This window comes from Pongo pygmaeus, chromosome X, assembly GCF_028885625.2.
Source record: "Pongo pygmaeus isolate AG05252 chromosome X, NHGRI_mPonPyg2-v2.0_pri, whole genome shotgun sequence".
NCBI classification, from domain to species: domain Eukaryota; kingdom Metazoa; phylum Chordata; class Mammalia; order Primates; family Hominidae; genus Pongo; species Pongo pygmaeus.
Window position 1 is genome coordinate 24,545,112 of NC_072396.2, and position 20,001 is coordinate 24,565,112.

General features: G+C 43.9%; 1 protein-coding gene across 2 annotated transcripts in view; it reads right to left on the reverse strand.

Moving 5' to 3' along the window:
* Positions 1-19,604, reverse strand: part of KLHL15 (kelch like family member 15) — a 42,647-nt gene extending 23,043 nt beyond the window's left edge. Inside the window, exons 1-2 of one of the 2 annotated variants that reach the window (XM_054472454.2) lie at positions 19,558-19,604; positions 17,258-17,459 (exon numbers count right to left, since the gene is read on the reverse strand). The gene's annotated coding sequence lies outside the window, so the exon portion shown is untranslated. Of the gene's footprint in view, positions 1-17,257; positions 17,460-18,033; positions 18,162-19,557 lie in introns of those variants that run through there. The other variant, XM_054472456.2, reaches the window with a different exon arrangement.
* Positions 19,605-20,001: the final 397 nt, after the last annotated feature.

A 20,001-nucleotide genomic window follows, 5' to 3' on the forward strand; every position in this document is an offset into this window, starting at 1 on the left:
ATCTTACAAATAATATATGCCTATTCCATTGATTTCATATTGTTCATCAAATATACTTTAAACAGGTTCCAAAATTAGCAACATAAAAAGTATTTCACAGCCAAATACTAAATTATGAGAAAAGGGACAAAAATGAAACTAAAAAGTATACCTGAAAACTTCTAGAAATTTACCTAATGGAAATATTCAAATAAATAGCCAAGTTGTACATATAAGGTTTTTCTATCTAGGCTTATTATTTAAAAATCAGAAACTTCAAAAGTCCATTAACAAATTATTAAAACATGATACAGTCCTACAATAAATTAACAATTTAAAATGATGTCAACGGTTTAACTATTTTTACAAAGAATATTTATCAGATATTGTATGAAAAAAAAGTGACTGCAGTATACTGAGTATACCTTCGAAAACTAAATACACATGTATTTGTTAGATGAGAAAAAGCCTGGAGAAATATATACGAAAATAATGTCCCTGGGTAGTAGGTTTTCAGGAGAGGCTTTCTTTTCATTTACCTCATTACCCTTACTTTGAAAAACAATAATGATGTAATGCTTATATATTTAAAAATACAAATATATAATTTTAAAGGAAATTAAACCAAATCTTTCCATATCAGAGAAATGAAGGTAAAATCGCAGAAAACTATAATTAGATCTCTTAAATACAGCGGAATAAACTAATTCAGTCTATTTTTTTGTTTTCGGAGTCTTGCTCTGTCATCCAGACTGGAGTGCAGTGGCACAATCTCGGCTCACCGCAACCTCCGCCTCCTGGTTCAAGCGATTCTCGTGCCTCAGCCTCCCAAGTAGCTGGGACTACAGGCACCTGCCACATGCCCAGCTAATTTTTCTATTTTTAGTGAAGACGCGTTTCGCCATGTTGGCTAGGCTGGTCTCAAACTCCTGACCTCAGGTGATCCGTCTGACTCGGCCTCCCAAAGTGGTGGGGTTACAGGCATGAGCCACTGCGCCTGGCCACTAATTCAGTCTACTGGGTTATTTATGAAGCAAATTAATTTTCTCCTTTTCACATACCCCCACCCCAGGCCATCTATCTTTTTAATTCTCATCCTTACACAGCTCCCAGCTTCCTCCCCAATGACCCATCCTCCATCCCTGAATTCTCTCCCAAACCTTTCCACTGTGCCCTGTGGAACCTTACTTCAACATAAACAAACTCCCCTACATGCTCAGGTTGGTCACAGAAAGTTCCCTCCTCAACCTGATTTAAATGAGACATAGTTTTCCTAAAAGTCACAGCTTCCAGGCCTCCTGCCTCCAACCTCTATCTCTACTCTCACGCATGTTAGAAAAAAAACAAAACAAAACTTTTAGAGCTTACAGCCCTACTTTCCAAGACTTCTTTCTCTTAGCTTTCTATTGTTCTTTTTCTAAAACTTGGCCTTTTGCTCAGATAAAAATCCATCTTCTGTCACCCCGTCACTTCCATACACATCTTCTGATCAATCACTCTCAAACATTTGATGAAGACTTCAACACCTGGGCCAGGCATGGTGGCTCACACCTGTAATCCCAGCACTTTGGGAGGCTGAGGCAGGCGGATCACTTGAGGTCAGGAGTTCAAGACCAGCCTGGGCAACATGGTAAAACCCTGTCTCTACTAAAAATACAAAAATTAAAGGCCGGGCATGGTGGCTCATGCCTGTAATCCCAACACTTTGGGAGGCCGAGATGGGCGGATCACTTGAAGGTCAGGAGTTTGAGACCAGCCTGGCCAACATGGTGAAACCCCATCTCTACTAAAAATATAAAAATTAACTGGGCGTGGTGGCGGGCACCTGTAATCCCAGCTACTCGGGAGGCTGAGGCAGGAGAATCGCTTGAACCCGGGAGGCAGAGGTTGCAGTGAGCTGAGATTGCACCACTGCACTCCAGCCTGGGCGACAAGAGTGAAACTCCGTCTCAAAATAAATAAAATAAAATACAAAACAAATACAAAAATTAGCCGCACATGGTAGCGGGCGCCTGTAGTCCTAGCTACTCCAGAGGCTGAGACAGGAGAAATCTCCTGAACCCAGGAGGCGGAGGTCACAGTGAGCCAAGACTGCACCACTGCACTGCAGCCTGGGCGACAGAGCAAGATTCCATTTAAAAAAAAAAGCCGGGCTCAGTGGCTCACGCCCATAATCCCAACACTTTGGGAGGCTGAGGAGGGCGTATCACCTGAGGTCAGGAGTTCAAGACCAGCCTGGCCAACATGGAGAAACCTCGTCTCTACTAAAAATACAAAAATTAGCCGGGCGTGGTGGCTGGCACATGTAATCCCAGCTACTTGGGTGGCTGAGGCAGGAGAATCGCTGGAACCCGGGAGACGGAGGCTGCAGTGAGCAAAGACCACGCCACTGCACTCTAGCCTGGGCGACAGAGCAAGACTCCATCTCAAAAAAAAAAAAAAAAAGACTTCAACACCTGGCTAAGTCATCTTTCACACATAAGATCAGCCATCCAAAAACTGTAAGTCAAAACTCCCTGACCATCTCAACTCCTACAACCTCCCCACTTATTCCATTGCAAACCCTACTCCCACCCCACTTGGACTTGTTCCTGATCCAGAACTGGTCTACATCTGAAATCTTAACTGTCAACTTCCTACTTAACCTTCCTACTCTTTCACTTGGTCTATCATCTCCTAACTTTACCTCTGTCCTTCTCCAGCTTAGACCTTCCCATATCAGAGCAACCACTTTCTTACCAGGGCCTTCATTTCCCTTAACTCTCTGCCTGTCCTCCATCCCTGCCCTGCTAAACAAAAACTATGCCAACTGGTCCTTTAATCTTGGGCCAATCTTCAGTGCCTCTCAGCAGTTTCGTCCACCGAACAGTTGTGAGGCATTCCCTGCTGGTACAACACTGATGCACTATGAAAGATGTCCCCAAACTAAGGACAACAGATATGGACAAATCTCTGGGATACTACAGCCATTTTTTAAGCACTTTCTAGAATACCTCATGACTTGGAATCATATGTTGCAGCTATTTTCTAGAACACGATCTACAAACCACACTAGCCTAAAAGAGCACTAAGGATGTGGCAGCCAACATCTACGGCTCTGAATTTCCACCAGTGACACTGCTGGGACCCAATCTCCCAAGTTCTGTCCTTCCCCTGGTTAGGTATTCAGATGGACCCCGAGCCCTCCAGAGAAGCGGCGGGCACTGCAATCAACTGCTGTCACTTGCTCTACCTCCTTCTTTAGGGAGGCTGTCACTGCCAGTGTCACCACTCTGTCAATGCCTTCCCATTTCATTTACTAAAAGGAAGAGCCCTTTTGTGTGCCAGGTACTGTGTTAGGTATGGAGGTAAGTGCCATTTGGGAATCCCTCTGTACTCTGGGTTTGGCTGAGCCCTCAGTTGCCAAGTAGGAAAAGGTGGCATCTATGTACACACTAAAAAGACGCCACTTCTCCACTCTCATGAATAAACTATCACTAGATTTACTACTTTGTTTCATCAATATGTTGTCCATGATACCCTTTATTCAACTTCCTGGCAGATTAACCCATTTATTCAATAGTTATCCCAGCCCAAAGTCATCTCAAAAAAAAAAAGAAAAAAGAAAAAAGAAAAAAGAAAAACCCTTGTTAATAAATAAGAAAAGGCAGGCATGGTGACTCATGCCTATAATCCCAGCACTACGGGAGGCTGAGGTAGGAGGACTGCTTGAGGCCAGAAGTTCGGGACCAGCCTCGGCAACATAGTGAGACACTGTCTCTTTAAAAAAAAAAAAAAAAAAAGGGCCGGGCGCCATGGCTCACGCCTGTAATCCCAGCACTTTGGGAGGCCAAGGTAGGCGGATCACGAAGTCAGGAGTTCCAGGCCAGCGTGGCCAACATGGTGAAACCCCATCTCTACTAAAAATACAAAAATTAGCCAAGCATGGTGGCGCATGCCTATAACCCCAACTACTTGGGAGGCTGAGGCACAAGAATTGCTTGAACCTGGGAGGTGGAGGTTGCAGTGAGCCAAGATCGTGCCACTGCACTCCAGCCTGGGCAACAGAGCAAGACTCTGTCTCAAAAAAAAAAAAAAAAAAAAAAATCAGCTGGGCATGGTGGCTCACATCTGTAGTCCTGGCTACTCGGGAGGCTGAGGTGAGAGAATCACCTGAGCCCAGGAAGTTGAGGCTGCAGTGAGCCATGATTATGCCACTGCATTCCAGCCTGGATGACACAGTGAGACCCTTCTCAAAAAAAGAAAAAAAGAAAAAGAGTCTAAAAGGATAGAATGCCAAAAACATTAAAAACGGTAGAGTAGGCCAGGTGCGGTGGCTCACGTCTGTAATCCCAGCATTTTGGGAGACCAAGGTAGGCAGATTGCTTGAGGTCAGAGTTCAAGACCAGCCTGGCCAACATGGCGAAACCCTGTCTCTACTAAAAATACAAAAATTAGCTGGGTGTGGTGGCGGGTACCTGTAATCCCAGCTACTCAGGTGGGGGGAGGCTGAGGCAGGGGAATTGCTTGAACCTGGGAGGTGGAGGTTGCAGTGAGCTGAGATCGTGCCACTGCACTCCAGCCTGGACGACAGAGGAAGACCCTGTCTCAAAAAAATAAAAAATAAAAAATGGTAGAGTATCAGGTAGTTTTACTTTTATCCCTTCCTATTTGCTAATCTGTTTTCTCTAATCTATTTCCAATGAAAGTGTATTATCTCTTTAAAAGGCCCTAATTGGTCCAATTCAGAGGTTACATCCTAGTCCCCATTTCCCTGGATCCTTCTGTAGCATAAATTATGCTCAGCTCATCACACTCTCAGCTCTATGACACTGTGCTCCTGATTCTCTTCCTAGTCCTGGGCTGCTCATTTCTCAATCTCCTTCATGGGCTCACTTTTCTTGAGCTACCCTTTAAACATCGGTATTCCCTAGGATGCTGTTCTTGCCTCTTTTCTCATCTAAACACTGTGTCTCCCTAAATGAGCTCACCTAATCCATGGCTTCTACTTATATGTACTTTCACCAATACCTGGATAATCTCTGTCCAGATCTCCATCCTTACTCCAGTCCATATACATGTGGAATCAACTGCCTAGTAGACACTTCTGGGTGCTCCACTTTGGGATGATCCCATTTTGACATCTCAAAATCAACATGTCTAAACAATCAGTTCTATTCTGCCCCCACATCAGATTTTTAAGTATTCCCTATCTTCTCAAGAGGCATTTGAGGTGCCTCTTTCTTCCCTTCTGTCCCCTAATCTACCTTTAAGTCCTATTGATTCTACCACATTAAAGGTTCACTTATCTAAGACAGCAAAGTATGTAAAAGATGAAATTAATAACAAATTTTTATTAGTACTCCATTAATTGAAAGCTATATCATTTCATTTGGAAAGGTAGAACACAAGAGGGCTATCTATAATTTGGAAAAAATATATATTCTGGAAACTGTAATCAATGCTTGGCAAAACAACTTTACTAATACATTTAAGATAAAAGTAAGCTACAAGTTTGTCTTGTTTATCTGAATTATTGATTTAGTTTTTAGAGACAGGGTCTTGCTATGTTTCCCAGGCTGGAGTGCAGTAGCTATTCACAGGCATGATCATGGTACACAACAGTCTTGAACTGCTGGGCTCAAGCAATCCTCCTACCTCAATCTCCTGAGTAGGCACACCAGTGCACCCAGCTTAGAAAAAAATTTTTTTTTTGAGACAAAGTCTCACTCTGTTGCCCAGGCTGGAGTGCAGTGGTGCGATCTCTGCTCACTGCAACCTCCACCTTCTGGGTTCAAGTGATTCTCCTACCTCAGCCTGCCAAGTAGCTGGGATTAGAGATACGCGCCACCAGACTCGGCTAATTTTTTTTTATTTTTAGTAGAGAAGGAGTTTCGTCATGTTGGCCAGCTGGTCTCGAACTCCTGACCTCGAGAGATCTGCCTGCCTCGGCCTCCCAAAGTGCTGGGATTACAGGCGTAAGCCACCAGGCCCAGGCTTGAATTATTTTTAAAGGTAAAATTAATGAGCTTAGAATTTTCCTACATACACAAATGCATACTGGGAACAAAAGGAATCTCGTACAGTGTAGTGTTCGAATAACCATTCTAAGAAGGCTATCAACATCACACTAATTATCAGTTTTCAAAATATTTAGAATAGGGCTGGGTGTGGGGCTCACGCCTGTTAATCCCACACTTTGGGAGGCCAAGGCGGGAGGACTGCTTGAGCCCAGGAGTTTGAGACAAGCCTAAGCAACAGAGCGAGTCCCCATCTCTAGAAAAAAAAGTAATAATAATAGAAAAAAACAATTAGAATTAAAAACAACAAATTAAACTGGATGAAAAATTTGATATTACATTTTTTTTTCAGGATCATTATGGTCACCAACGATCACTCTGCCTTGTCAAGCTGTATTGGTCTGCAGGGAGCGGTGGCTTGTGCCCGTAATCCAAGCAACTCAGGAGGCTGAGGCAGAAGGAGCACTTGAAAGACCAGCCTGAGAAACATAGACCCCATTGCTAACAAAATTAAAAAAAAAAAAATCAGCTGGGCATGGTGGCATGCACCTACAGTCTCAGCTACTCAGGAGGCTAAGGCAGGAATTTCAGGCTACAGTGAGCCATGATCATGCCACTGCTCTCCAGCCTGGGCAGTAGAACAAGACCCCAACTCTGAAAGAAAAGATTTATTGGTCACATTTAATGAAGATTTAATAATAGAAGGCTGGAAATTAGTGTTCATATACTTGAGAGTAAACTGCTTTGTGTTTCATTAATCTGTTATTTTGACAATGCCTAAAAATACCATATTTCACTTCATGTCAAAAGTCACCCTCTCTATTCAACTATTTCAAGTAGTTAATCACTACCTGAAAAGGTCTAAAACAGCTAATATTCACGTTTCTGAAAAATACTCCATCTAAAGGAAATTTATAAAAGGAGAAACTATGCTTTCTCAAAAAAACAAAAAAACAACCAACAATCAAAGTTCCAGATACTTACTATGATGGAAATATTATAAGGCAGAGAAGCAGTGAGGGAAAAAAGAGAAGGAGGAGGAGGAGGATTGGTAAACTGTGAGTCAGAAGACCCCAAAGACATATGTAAAGACAGCTCCTGTCTGAGTACACAGCACTCTCCTCTGGGCACCCAGCCTGCTGAGAGGGATTCCTAGCAGGCAGCCTCCCACTCTGTGATCCTGGCCACAGTCACTCATGGTCATATAGGAGTGGGAAATATGAATCAAGATGAACAGAAACTTAGCAAAGGCGAGGGAAAGAGAAACAAAGATACAAAGAGAGAGACGTGTATTGACTGTGTATGACTGAAACTGGAACATGTCAAAGAGCAACTGTGGGCACCCACTTCTGTCTGCCATGTGGGCTGAAGATCAGAGAAAGGCAGTCAACTGAGAAAGAATAAAGCCAAAAGGAGGACAGGCAGTGCTCCTGAATGCCTCGTTCTCCCAGTTGCTAAGCCCAGTTCTATGTCTGCCCTTGGGTTCTGAGAGAACCTTACATTCTTAGAATAAATTCTTCCTCTTTACTACCTTAGATTGATTTTTCCTACTTATAACCAAGGGTCCTAACTAGTAGTTTTAGAACAGAAATATCTGTAAGTTACTCAAATTTTCTTGGCCTTCTCTCTGCATCTGTAAAAACAAGAGCACTAGACATGATCTCTAAAATATTTTTAGTCCTAAAATTCTCATTCTTTTTATATGATTTTGTAAATATGCAATACACTAAACACACATGCCAGTTAAATAAACTATAGCTACTTTTAAAGTCTCAGCAACGCATTTGTGAAGTTTACCTGATCTAAACAGACTTTTAAAACTCATCTGCGATAACCGAGACATATGCAGTAACTTATTTTCTACCTAAAAAGCTTAGTGCATTTATCAATAAGACTAACAACTTTAGAGCAGCAGTACTTTACACTTTTATGGTAAGCGTGTATTAAGCAGAAAACAGTGAAACACTCAGTGATTAAGTGACCAACATGATAGTCTCTAGATGGTAGTAGTAAGTAAGGGTATAGGTCTGGAGTCAGATACCTAGGTTTGAAGCGTGGTTCTACCTCTTATTAGCTCTGTGACATTGGGGCAAGCTACTCAGCCTCTCTGTGCTCTAAAATGTAAAATCTGGTCGGACTCGATGGCTCACGCCCGTAATCCCAACAGTCTGGGAGGCCAAGGTGGGCAGATCACCTGAGGTCAGGAGTTCCAGACCAGCCTAGCCAATGTGGTGAAACCCCGTCTCTATTACAAATACAAAAATTAGCTGGGCATGGTAGCTGGCACCTGTAATCCCAGCTACTTGGGAGGCTGAGGCAGGAGAATCGCTTGAACCTGGGAGGCGGAGGTTGCAGTGAGCCGAGATCGGGCCACTGCACCCCAGCCTGGGCAACAAGAGTGAAACTCTTTCTCAAATTAATTAATTAGTTAATTAATTTAAAAAGTATAAAATCTAAAACTTTAAAATTGGGGTACTTCAGGCCAGGCACGGTGGCTCACGCTTGTAATCTCAGCACTTTGGGAGGCCAAGGCGGGCAGATCATGAGGTCAGGAGATCGAGACCATCCTGGCTAACATGGTGAAACCCCGTCTCTACTAAAAATACAAAAAATTAGCTGGGCGTGGTGGCAGGAGCCTGTAGTCCCAGCTACTTGGGAGGCTGAGGCAGGAGAATGGCGTGAACCCAGGAGGCAGAGCTTGCAGTGAGCTGAGATGGTGCCACTGCACTCCAGCCTGGGTGACAGAGCGAGACTCCGTGTCAAAAAAAAAAAAAAAAAAAAAAAAGGGGGTATTTGGCCAGGTGCAGTGGCTCCTGCCTGTAATCCCAGCATATTGGGAAGCCGAGGCAGATGGATCACTTGAGGTCAGGAGTTCGAGACCAGCTGGCCAACATAGCAAAACCCCATCTCTACTATAAATAAAAAAAAAATTGGCTAGGTGTTGTGGCTCACGCCTGTAATCCCAGCTACTCGGGAGGTTGAGGTGGGAGAATCACTTGAACCCAGGAGGTGCAGGTTGCAGTGAGCAGAGATGGCACCATTGCACTCCAGCCTGGGCAACAGAGTGAGACCATGTCTCAAAAAAAAAATTGGGGTACTAATATTAATAAGAACCTACCTTACAGGTTGCTGCGATAATTAAATAAGTTAATGGATGTAAAGCACTTAGAACGGTGCATGGACCTTAAGTGCACTGTAACATTAAGGCTTATTATCATGCCCCATTGTGTGGTACTACTACACCCAAAATAGTAAGCCTGATCTAGTTAACTTTGAAGAAACCCCCCAGCCCACCTTCTGAGTATAGTTTCTCAAGACTCAGGACCCAGGTCAACTCTAACTCCACAGATGAAGACAGTAATAATGTCCACGGGTGAACTGACTTTTTATTCAAGGTCATAGAACTAGTAGTTAGAAATAAAGTTAAAACTAGATTCTAGCCCGGGCAACATATCAAAACCCCGTCTATACAAAAATTAGCTGGGCGTGGTAGTGTGTGCCTGTAGTCTCAGCTACTTGGGAGGCTGAGGCAGGAAGATTGCTTGAGCCCAGGAGGCAGAGGTTGCAGTGAGCTGAGATGGCGCCATTGCACTCCAGCCTGGGCAACAGAGTAAGAGCATGTCTCAAAAAAAAAAAAAAAAAAAAAAAGATTAGATTCTATTTGCAAAAAAATACAAAATAGTGTGGTCGGAAAGAGCAAAACCTCTGAAATCAGAGTGCTTACTAGTACTTACTGTGTGACCTAGAGAAATTTTGTTAACTTCCTAATCTTGGTTTCCATCCATACATTACTAATAATCATCATCATCTTATTATCAAGTTAGGATGGTGAATAAATGAATAAGTGACAACCTTCAATCTCCTCTCTACCGACCCCATGCCTCCCTAGGGTTTATCATAATGCACATTTATAACAGATTAGGGTCAGGCGCAGTGGCTCACGTCTGTAATCCCACCACTTTGGGAGGCTGAGATGGGCATATCGTTTGAGCCCGGGAGTTCGAGGCCAGCCTGGACAATGTGGCAAAACCCCATCTCTACTAAAAACACAAAAATCAGTCAGACATGGTGGTGTGTGACTGTAGTCCCAGCTACTCAGGAGGCTGAGGTCAGAGGATAAACTGAGCCCGGGAGGCCGAGGCTGCAATGAGCTATAATCCACCACTGAACTTCAGCCTGGGCAACAGAATGAGACCATGTCTCCAAAAAAAAAAAAAAAATTTTTGTACATAATTCTTTAACTGGGTACAGCGGCCTCATGCCTGTAATCCCAACATTTTGGGAGGCAAGGCACGAAGATCACTTGATCCAGTTCAAGACCAGCCTGGGCAACGTGGCCAGACCTCTTCTCTACAAAAAAAAATTTTTTTTTAAATAGCAGAGCTTGGTGGCGTGCTCCTGTGGCCCCAGCTACTTGGGAGGCTGAGGCAGGAAAATCGCTTGCGCTGAGGATGTCGAGGCTGCAGTGAACCACGATGAAGCCACTGCATTCCAGCCTGGGCGACAGAACAAGGCCCTGTCTCTAAAAAGAAATCTAAGCACAGAATTATATCAATTTAAGGAAGAAAACTATTGTAAGAACTACTTTGCAATGGCAGAGACAGCCGCGGCAGCAGCAGCGTGTTCAACAAGAAGTGCGTAGCCCCACTCTCCCAAAAGAAAAAAATGAATCACTGTAAAACACAAAAACCTTAAATAAGAACTCTTTAAATTAATGAGAGCTGGAGGAAAAATTTAAGAGGCTTTGAAGAAAAACATTTACTGACAAAATGTTCAATGTACAAAAATTCTGTATCCTTACTTTTCATATATAGGTTTATCAACACTTTATACATGGCCTTCAGAATTTCAAATAGTAGGTTTTTTTTTTTTTCAAGAGGGGAACCAATTAGACCAAATGACAAGGCATACTTATACTACCAGGAAAGAAATACTGAAGAATGTGTCTTGTTTCATAAACTTGGTACTGACTAAATAAAAGAAAGCCTCACATTTTTGTGCCTAAGAATGATTAGTATAGGGATTCTCAAAGCCTGATCTGGGGACAAGTGAATCCAGTTGTCCTAAAAGATCCCAGTCCCCACTAAAGGGGCTTCCCAATGTCAAAATTATTATCAAAACAATTTTTTTAAAGTTATTGGTCAGCCGGGCACAGTGGCTCACATCCGTGATCCTAGCACCTTGGGAGGTAGAACGGTGGGCTGATCACTTGAGCTCAGGAGTTCAAAACCAGCCTGGTCAATATGGTGAAACCCTATCTCTACTAAAAAATACAAAACTTAGCCAGGGGTGGTGGCATGTGCGTCTGATCCCAGCTACTCAGGAGGGTGAGGCACGAGAATTGCTTGAACCCAGGAGGTGGAGGTTGCAGTGAGCCAAGATTGCGCCACCATACTCCAGCCTGGGCGACAGAGCAAGACTTCTTCTCAAAATAAATACATAAATAAAGAATAGTTATTTGTCTTTTTAACTTTCATTCTGTTTTCCAGAGGTTTACACATGGTATGTGATATTGCAACAGACTGAATACAGAAGCTGATGAGAAGCCCATTGGCTTTTATTAAGCCAGATATTAAAGAGATTTGTAAAAATTTAAAACAATGCTACTCTTTTCACCAAGTTCTTAACTGTTTTAGAAAAGTTATTTTTCATAAAAAAAAGTTATTTAGGTTACCATGTAATAAAATTAATTTTTATTTGTTTGTTTATTTTTTGAGACAGTCTCACTCTGCACCCAGGCTGGAGTGCAATGGCATGATCTCTGCAACCTCTGCCTCCGGGTTTCAAGCGATTCCCCTGCCTCAGCCTCCTGAGTAGCTGGGATTACAGGAGCCCACCACCACGCCCGGCTCATTTTTGTATTTTTAGTAGACATGGGGTTTCACCATGTTGCCCAGGCTGGTCTCGAACTCCTGGCCTCAAGCGATCCACCCACCTCGGCCTCTCAAAGTGCTGGGATTGCAGGTGTGAGCCACCAAGCCCAGCCCCCACTAATTTTTAAGAGTACAAATAAGTACAAAGAAGTCCTGAGACCACAGGCTTGAGAACAACTGACAGTATGAGATAAGTGACAACACACACACACACACACGTGCATGCACAAACCTCAACCTCTTCCTACCTCTGCCCTGAAAGACTATTACTGCTATTTATATCACAGAATTTTTGAACACTTCAAACTCTCTAGTGACCAGTAAAAAAAAGAAGTTTGGTGGGGGTAAAACTGGACAGGAAATTAAAGGCAAAGAAATTAAATGCTTCCTTTTCAGTTATAAGGCTGCCATTCTGATGTGAAGGCAAAATTATAGGCAATTAATTAAAAGACATTTCAATATTAACCTCTATGTTTATGCCATAAGCAATAATTTATTGCTTTCACATTCCTTCCACAGCTGCTTGAAAATTCATACAAAAGCTTAAGGTATTCAATGCAAAAGCTAGATTCTCAGAGGTTGATATAATATACTTATCCTCAATGAAAAATTTAAATGATTTCATACTATCTTCAGCCCCAAACTGTTCTCCTACCAAAATTGATGCCTATGCAGAAAATGCCACAGTTGCACATCGAAAAGAGAATGCAAAGGCTTACTACGGGTAAAAACAGAATTAATTTCTGAGTCATAACATTTCTCACTTCTGTAACCTATAAAGTAAAAAATGTAAATTTGACAATCTCAAAGCAGCCAACTTCTCAACATACCAATATAAAAGAAAAGACAAATTTAAAGACAGACTTTTTAGCTCTATTAGCGGTCACTTTACTCTCAATACACTACTCAAATTGAAAACTCACTTTAATATGGGAGGAGAGGTTGTGTAAGTTAACTTTAATTTGTTTAATACTGGAAATTCTTTCTTGTCATCAAAATATTTTTATAACTCAGTACCAAACTGCAAATGACCATTTAACTAAGCTATTAGGAGGGCCCTGGGTCCTCCAGCCTCCAGACTGGCACCAAATTACTTCACTTTTCAGGTATGTTTAGCATTTCGTCATCCTATAATACAAGAAGCCTTATAAGAAAAAATAAGCCCTGCTTGAATGCTATTTTTCATCAGAAGACTTTAATTTAATGCTTCTCTGCTTATTCCACACTATGACTAGAAGTAGTCCAAGAGTGATGTCATGGAAAACAGCTTCCCTAACCTTTAGAGATTGGATCCAGTGAGAATTCTAGGAAAAGCCTCTATTGGGGAATAAAACCCCAAATCTTCTAAGTTCTATTCTAACATGAAATCACAAATACTGTAATGTCAGCCTTTTAGTTCCTCGTAAGAATTATACAACCAAACTAAATATTTTGGAAGGTCTTGCTGTTATGATACAGATTTCCTGCAAATCATTAGTCTATGATATACATCATTAACTAAATTCAAAGATCTTATCAGAGACAAAGGGTATTTTTTTCTATCCATTCTTATGTTTCAGTGATTCAGCCTGATGAGCTTTAAGGGTCTTACGTTAAAAATAGAAAACCTGACAACATATTTTGCCTTTCCTAATTTCTTGTTTCCAAAGTTAAAATTTCAAATTCTGAAAAGGCCTTCCACTTTTGGACCAGCAGCAATACAACATATACCCTTGGCAGAGATGAACTATGAGAGCCTTTCCAATGATTCTTAAAATGGCAATAATAATAATCTTATATTACTATCTCCCTTGGTGCTGCTGTTCCTTGAAAACCAGCTACACTCCCAACTTAAGGCCTCTCTACACCCTGTTCCCTCTGCCTGGATCACACTATCCCCAGATATATAAGGTTCCCTTAGGGTCTTTTGTGTCATTTCAGTGAGGCCTTCCTCAAACACCCTCTTTTAAAGTTGCAAAACCCCATCTACCCCATCTGCCCCATCAACCTGACAATCCCCATGCCCCTCCACTTTATTTTTCTCTGCAGTATATTAAATGGCAATACAGGCTATCCATTTTACTTAAGTTTCCTTTCTGCTTCAATTTGTCGGTTTTGCTTCATTGACTGTTGTATCTCCAGCACCTAAAACAGTGCTTGGCACATAAGTACTTAATAAATATTTGTTGGAAAGACAGATAAGTTTAATTCTCGCAACCTTCCATGTTTTGTATTCATCCCTGACTTAAAGATGAGAACATCAAAGCTCACAGAGGTTAAGTAACTTGCCCAAGGCTATAATTATTAGTAAGTTGTGAAGTTGGGGTCCGCCTGACTTCAGAGCCTCCCTGAATAAACACTGTTCTACAATGCCTCACCCATGGCTCCATCTTTCATTTCTCTTCAATAAAAAAAAAGCACCACATGAGCTATAGCACTCCAATTCAGAGAAAATAGATGCTAATAAAGTAATCCACCTCCTCTAAGCTAAAGATTCATTCTCCTCACAGTTAACATTATTCACTCTCAAAACATTTGCACTGGGAAAGGCCAGGCTTGACAACAGGCCACCTACATCATTTGCGGGGACTCTTGTTCAAAATCAGGGAAAAATGTTGTTAAAAGGCTGGGCGATGGCCGGGCGCGGTGGCTCATGTCTGTAATCCCAGCACTTTGGGAGGCCGAGGCGGGCGGATCACTTCAGGTTAGGAGTTCGAGACCAGCCTGGCTAACATGGTGAAACCCCGTGTCTACTAAAAATACAAAAATTAGCCGAGCATGGTGACGCGCATCTGTAATCCCAACTACTTGGGAAGCTGAGGCAGGAGAATCGCTTGAACCCGGGAGGCGGAGGTTGCAGTGAGCAGAGATCGCACCACTGCACTCCACCCTGGGAGACAGAGCAAGACTGTTGTCTCAAAAGAAAAAAAAAAAAAGGCTGGGCACGGCGGCTCCCGCCTGTAATTCCAGCGCTTTGGGAAGCCAAGGCGGGTGGATCATTTGAGTCCAGAAGTTCGAGACCAGCATGGCCAACATGGTGAAACCCCGTCTCTACTAAAAGTACAAAAATTAGCCGGGCTTGGTGGCGCGCGCCTATAATCCCAGCTACTTAGTAGGCTGAGACCCAAGAATCGCTTGAGGCCGGGAGGTAGAGGTTCCAATGAGCGGGGATCGCACCACTCCACTCCAGCCTGGGCGACAAAACAAGACTCTGTCTTTAAAAAATAAAAAAGTCGTTAAAGGTAGTAAAATGTAAAGCTTTTTCAAAACTTTCTTCTGTATCTCTCAACTGTTTCGCGGTTTTTTTGAGACGGAGTTTTGCTCTCGTCGCCCAGGCTGGAGTGCAGCGACGCCATCTTGGATCACCACAACTTCCGCCTCCCGGGTTCAGGCGATTCTCCCGCCTCAGCCTCCCGAGTAGCTGGGAATAGAGTAGCTGGGATTACCGGCGCCCGCCACCACGCCCGGCTAATTTTGTATTTTTAGAAGAGACGGGGTTTCTCCACGTTGGTTAGGCTGGTCGCAAACTCGCGACCCTCAGGTGATCCGCCCGCCTCGGCCTCCCAAAGTGCTGGGATTACAGGCCTGAGCCACCGCTCCCGGCTCTCACGGTGTTTTTTAAATTTGATGTTTAATGTCGTTCTGAGTAAAGGAAAATTAAAAATTTAAATTAGCATGAATTTTACCATTCACCCTTATACTGTGCAATCCCAGTTTTACATGCAGATTATTAAACCAAGTGTGGGGCCCTTCTGAACATCCATGAAGCCAAGCCTGCCCTGGTCAAGGTTAGGTTTCCGAGATAACCCGACTCGAGGTGGAGAGAGGGTCAAATCTTGAAATTCCCAATAAAGCAATGATTTGTCAAAATTTTATCTTCAAGATAAGTGATAAATCCAATCTATAAAACCAGCCACTTTGAAGTAGGCTCCTCCATTTACTATGTAAATCCTGCCCAACTTCTATTATTCTGCCTTTTTACAAAACACAAAAGCATACTCTGAAAGACAACTGGTATTGGACTAGAGGATTATAAATTTAATAAAACATCTAACTACTCACAACCATTTGTTAGCTAAAAATAACAATATACCCAAAAATGCTTCTCTTTCACTTTTTGTGGACCATTTAAGCCAAACCATACTATATTTTTGATATGCCAAGTAAAAATGATCCATACTGATCTGTTACACATATAAATCCTGGCAAAATAAATTCAATTTTCAAACCACAAATATTTACTATCCTATTCTTTCCCCAAATTAATCAGCAATGAAGAGTGCAAGTTAACATCCTCTACCACTGATAAACTGTGAGTCTAAGCACCTACTACGTGTTGTGATGATTAAAAATAAGAATCAAATTATGTAATTACATTAAGTGCTAAAAAGTTGAAATGTTCTATACATTTCTAGATCTATTAAGGATTACTGAAACATGAATGCACTGATAAGCTCTTCAAAACCAATTTTTCAAATTAGTAGAAGTATTCAAGCATCCTGCTCCCTAGATATGAAAAACAGGCATTAAAATTAGGGCATATATGTCTACAAGGCATTTTCTAAATTACCATTTAATCAGATTAACAAAGGCAAACAAATTCGGAAAATAGAAAAGACTAACAAATCTAAGGTGTTAAATATTTGGAGTAAGAAAAGGGGCCTAAAGCGGCCTAGAACGATGAAAAGCAAAGCCCCTACGGTAACGTTACGTTTGAATTAAAGAATACCGTTATTTAAATAAGCAGTTAGCACTTCGTAGGAGGAAGGCCAAGCAACGTGACTATTATAGATCTACGGATTCATAGCACTGCTTTACTATTATTCCGTACTTATTTATAATATAGAAATAAAGAGGCAGCAACAGTTAGCCACTACATTAACCACTCTACCAAAGGTTACTTAAAAAACGGCCTTGCAGTCTTACAACATTCTACAGTTAAGGATTATTTTCACATATATGACCTCATATAGTCCTCTCAACCCTGCGATGTTGGTAGTACCGACTATATTTCATAGATAAGAAACCGAGGCTCAGTACGCGATTTTTCCTCAGAGTCACCCAAGTCGAACCCAGACCTTCCGATTCCTAGTTTTATGCCTCGCATTTTGCATAGTTCTATTTCAGGCATAAATTGAATTGTTAAAGGGAAGGAACGGGTTAGGCAAAAAATAATCATGGTACCTGCAGCTGTGTGCTGCAAAAAATGGCTGAATTATGCTTCTTCCTTTTTCTTTCTCGCTCTCTCTGGAAAAAAAAAAATTACATTTCAAACAATTTAAGTAAACTCGAAGACAAATGAGGTCCCGGCGTCTACCAAATGTTTGACTCGGGTCCGTGCAGAGAGGGCCGGCGAATTCGTGCCTAGCTCGGGGCCGCGGGCGAAGCCCGGGCTCCGCAGGCCAGCGGCCAGGGGCGGCTACGTACCTCGGGGAGTCCTGTCCAGCCTCTAGTGGACGGCAGTCTGCATCAGGAAGAACCGGGCCAGCGGGCCGATGGGTGGGCGGTCGGGCGCCGGGACGGCACTCGGCAGGCTCCTCGGACGTCTACGAGCGGCCGCTCCCGGCACGAGCCGGGTCGCTCCGGCGGGGCACGAGCGTGCTCGCCTGCAGCCCCCTCTGGATAAGTCCTGGGAAAGAAGACAGCGCTGAGTCGCGAAACCAGACAGTCGGGCTCCGCACGAGGCGGCGCGGCGTCGGGGCCCGGACCGACCTTGCCAACGCCGGGGGCCTCACAGCACCCGACGGGGCTCGGCGGGAGGGCCGACTGGGGCCGCGGGCGGGGAAAAGGGCTGGGGGGAGCAGCAGGCAGAGACAGAAGCACCAGCTGAGGCAGCGTCGAGGACGGCGTCTCTGGGCTTCTGCCCCGAAGCGCGCCGAGCCTCGGGATCACCCACGCCGGGGGTGGAGGAAGGCGGGAAAGGGGCGGAGAAGGGGCGGGGCGTGCGGGGCCACCAGCCGGGGGCCGCTCCGGGCCGCGCGCCCCCTGCGGGCCGCGGGAGCCGCCCGGGGCCCGCCCAGGGAGGCGGGGCTGGCCGGCGGGGGGCCCCGTGCGCTGTCGCCTTGACGCGGAAGTCCGCCACGCTGGGAAGAGAGGGCGGAGGGTGGGAAGCCGTTGGGGGCGGGGAGCTGGCCCGGGAGGCCCCCCCCTCGGCCCCTGCTGCCGCCCCGAGGGGGCCAGCCCGTGGCCTGGCGGGTGTTTACCTTCCCCGTGGTCGAGCGCCAATGCCGCCATCTTTCAGCCCAAAACGCGTCACTTCCGGCGCCACGGGAGCGGGAGCGGGTGTGGGAACGGGGGGGGAAGGGGGGGCGGGGAAGGCTGTCCCGCGCCCGCGGCGCCCCGCGTCCCGGCTGCCGGCCCGCCACGCCAGCGGTTTCCCACCGAGGAAAACAGGCGACCGGGCGTCGCGGCCCCGGACTGGGCCCGACGCAGCTTCCCCCGCGGCGCCGCCGTCGGGGCTGAGGACACTCAGCTGTCCTCGTCCCCTTGCAGCGGTCTCTCTCCGCCTGCACGAGCGATGGGCCCCGAGCCACTGCGGTGCGCCCACCCTCGACAAGTTGAGGGCTAGGAAGGCAGGAAAGTGTCTTTTTGCATCTTGGCCACGGTGGGGGTGGGGGAATCGGGGACAACGTGGAGGGAGCTTTTCCATAGCTACCTGTTATAAAAGTGACTAGATCTGCGCCAAATGACATCATTTTTGTAAGGCAACTTGCAGAGGACTATTGCGTCACTGTCCACTTGGCTTACTGCACAACAATTACACGTTTCAGAAATGGATTTCCCAGGGGTGGGAAAATTCATAAAAAATTGCATGTCTGCACCACCCGGAGATAATGCCGGATTTAAAAAAGCTGTTCTGTCTCTACTTGCGTCAAAATAATCAAGAACGAACATTCAGAGGGCAGTGATTTTTGTTGTTCGTTTTTTAACACATCAGCTATAGAATTCTGGCTAGTACTTTTTAAATATTACCTTTTCTTGACAAGAATATAAAACTAGACTATAGGACTGTTTTGTAAATTTATTATGGCATGTCTTTCTGGGAAAAGTGTAGATGACGGAAATACACAGTTGGAAGCCCGTGGTTCCACAATTAACCTTAAATTAGGGCATCCATTGACCATAGCAGATCCTAAACTGAGGTATTTCGGCTTCCCCCACCCCCACCCCCCGCCGCCATTTTCTCTCTAGACCAATATCCCGATGAACTTTCCGTGAGAGGTGTCGCTAAAAGCGATCATTATCTCTTTCTAGCAAACTTGAACATGCCATCTTTCCCAAGAGGCCAAAATAGCACACGGTGTACTGTTTTGCTGAAGTAGACTACTTCGTGGGAGAGATAACAGAATCACTTCAATCTTTTGGAAATAAGCTTCCTTATTCCGATTTAAACTATAACAAGCTTTAAAAAAACTGTAAGACACTGAAATTCCCAAGTTGTTCACACTTTCTATCTTTTCCAATAGCTCCTTTAAGATATTTCTGTTCATTATTTAAAAATCCCTGCTTGCTGTATTTGTATCTATTACTACATGACAAATTACCTCAGAATTTCACATTAAAACAAATTTTTAAAAATTAAATCATAAAATAAACTTTAAAAATGCATACATTCCACTTCTGAATATTTAAATTTTCATGCATTATTCCCGAACATCTAAACGCTGAATTTGGATTTTTGTACATTAACTAACATTTTAAGCTATACATTACTATGTGGCACTGACCTGTCTAAAGAGAGGCTTCTGTTCTTGATTCAAGCAAGAGCTGAAACGTTTCTGCGCTCTGCGTACCAGGTATAAATGTAGTGAGTGATGTCATAAGCCATTGTGTGATCACCATGCTCCCCGTCCTTCCTTATTTTGACATTGCAAGGTCTCATATGTGGAATTTCAAATGTGCTTTTTTGGATATTTATGTAATTTCTAAAACTGGGCTGTGTCTTTCAATCAATCTATACGTTTACTATATGAACCCCTCCCCAAGTTATTTTCAATCAATGATGCCTCTTTCACTCTTATTTCTTATTTTTATGTTATTATTTTTTTTGAGACGGTCTCACTCTCGGCCAGGCTGGAGGGCAGAGGCATGATCTCAGCTCACTGCAGCCTTGACCTCCCGGGCTCAAGCGATCCTTCCACCTCAGCCTCCCGAATGGCTAGGACCACAGG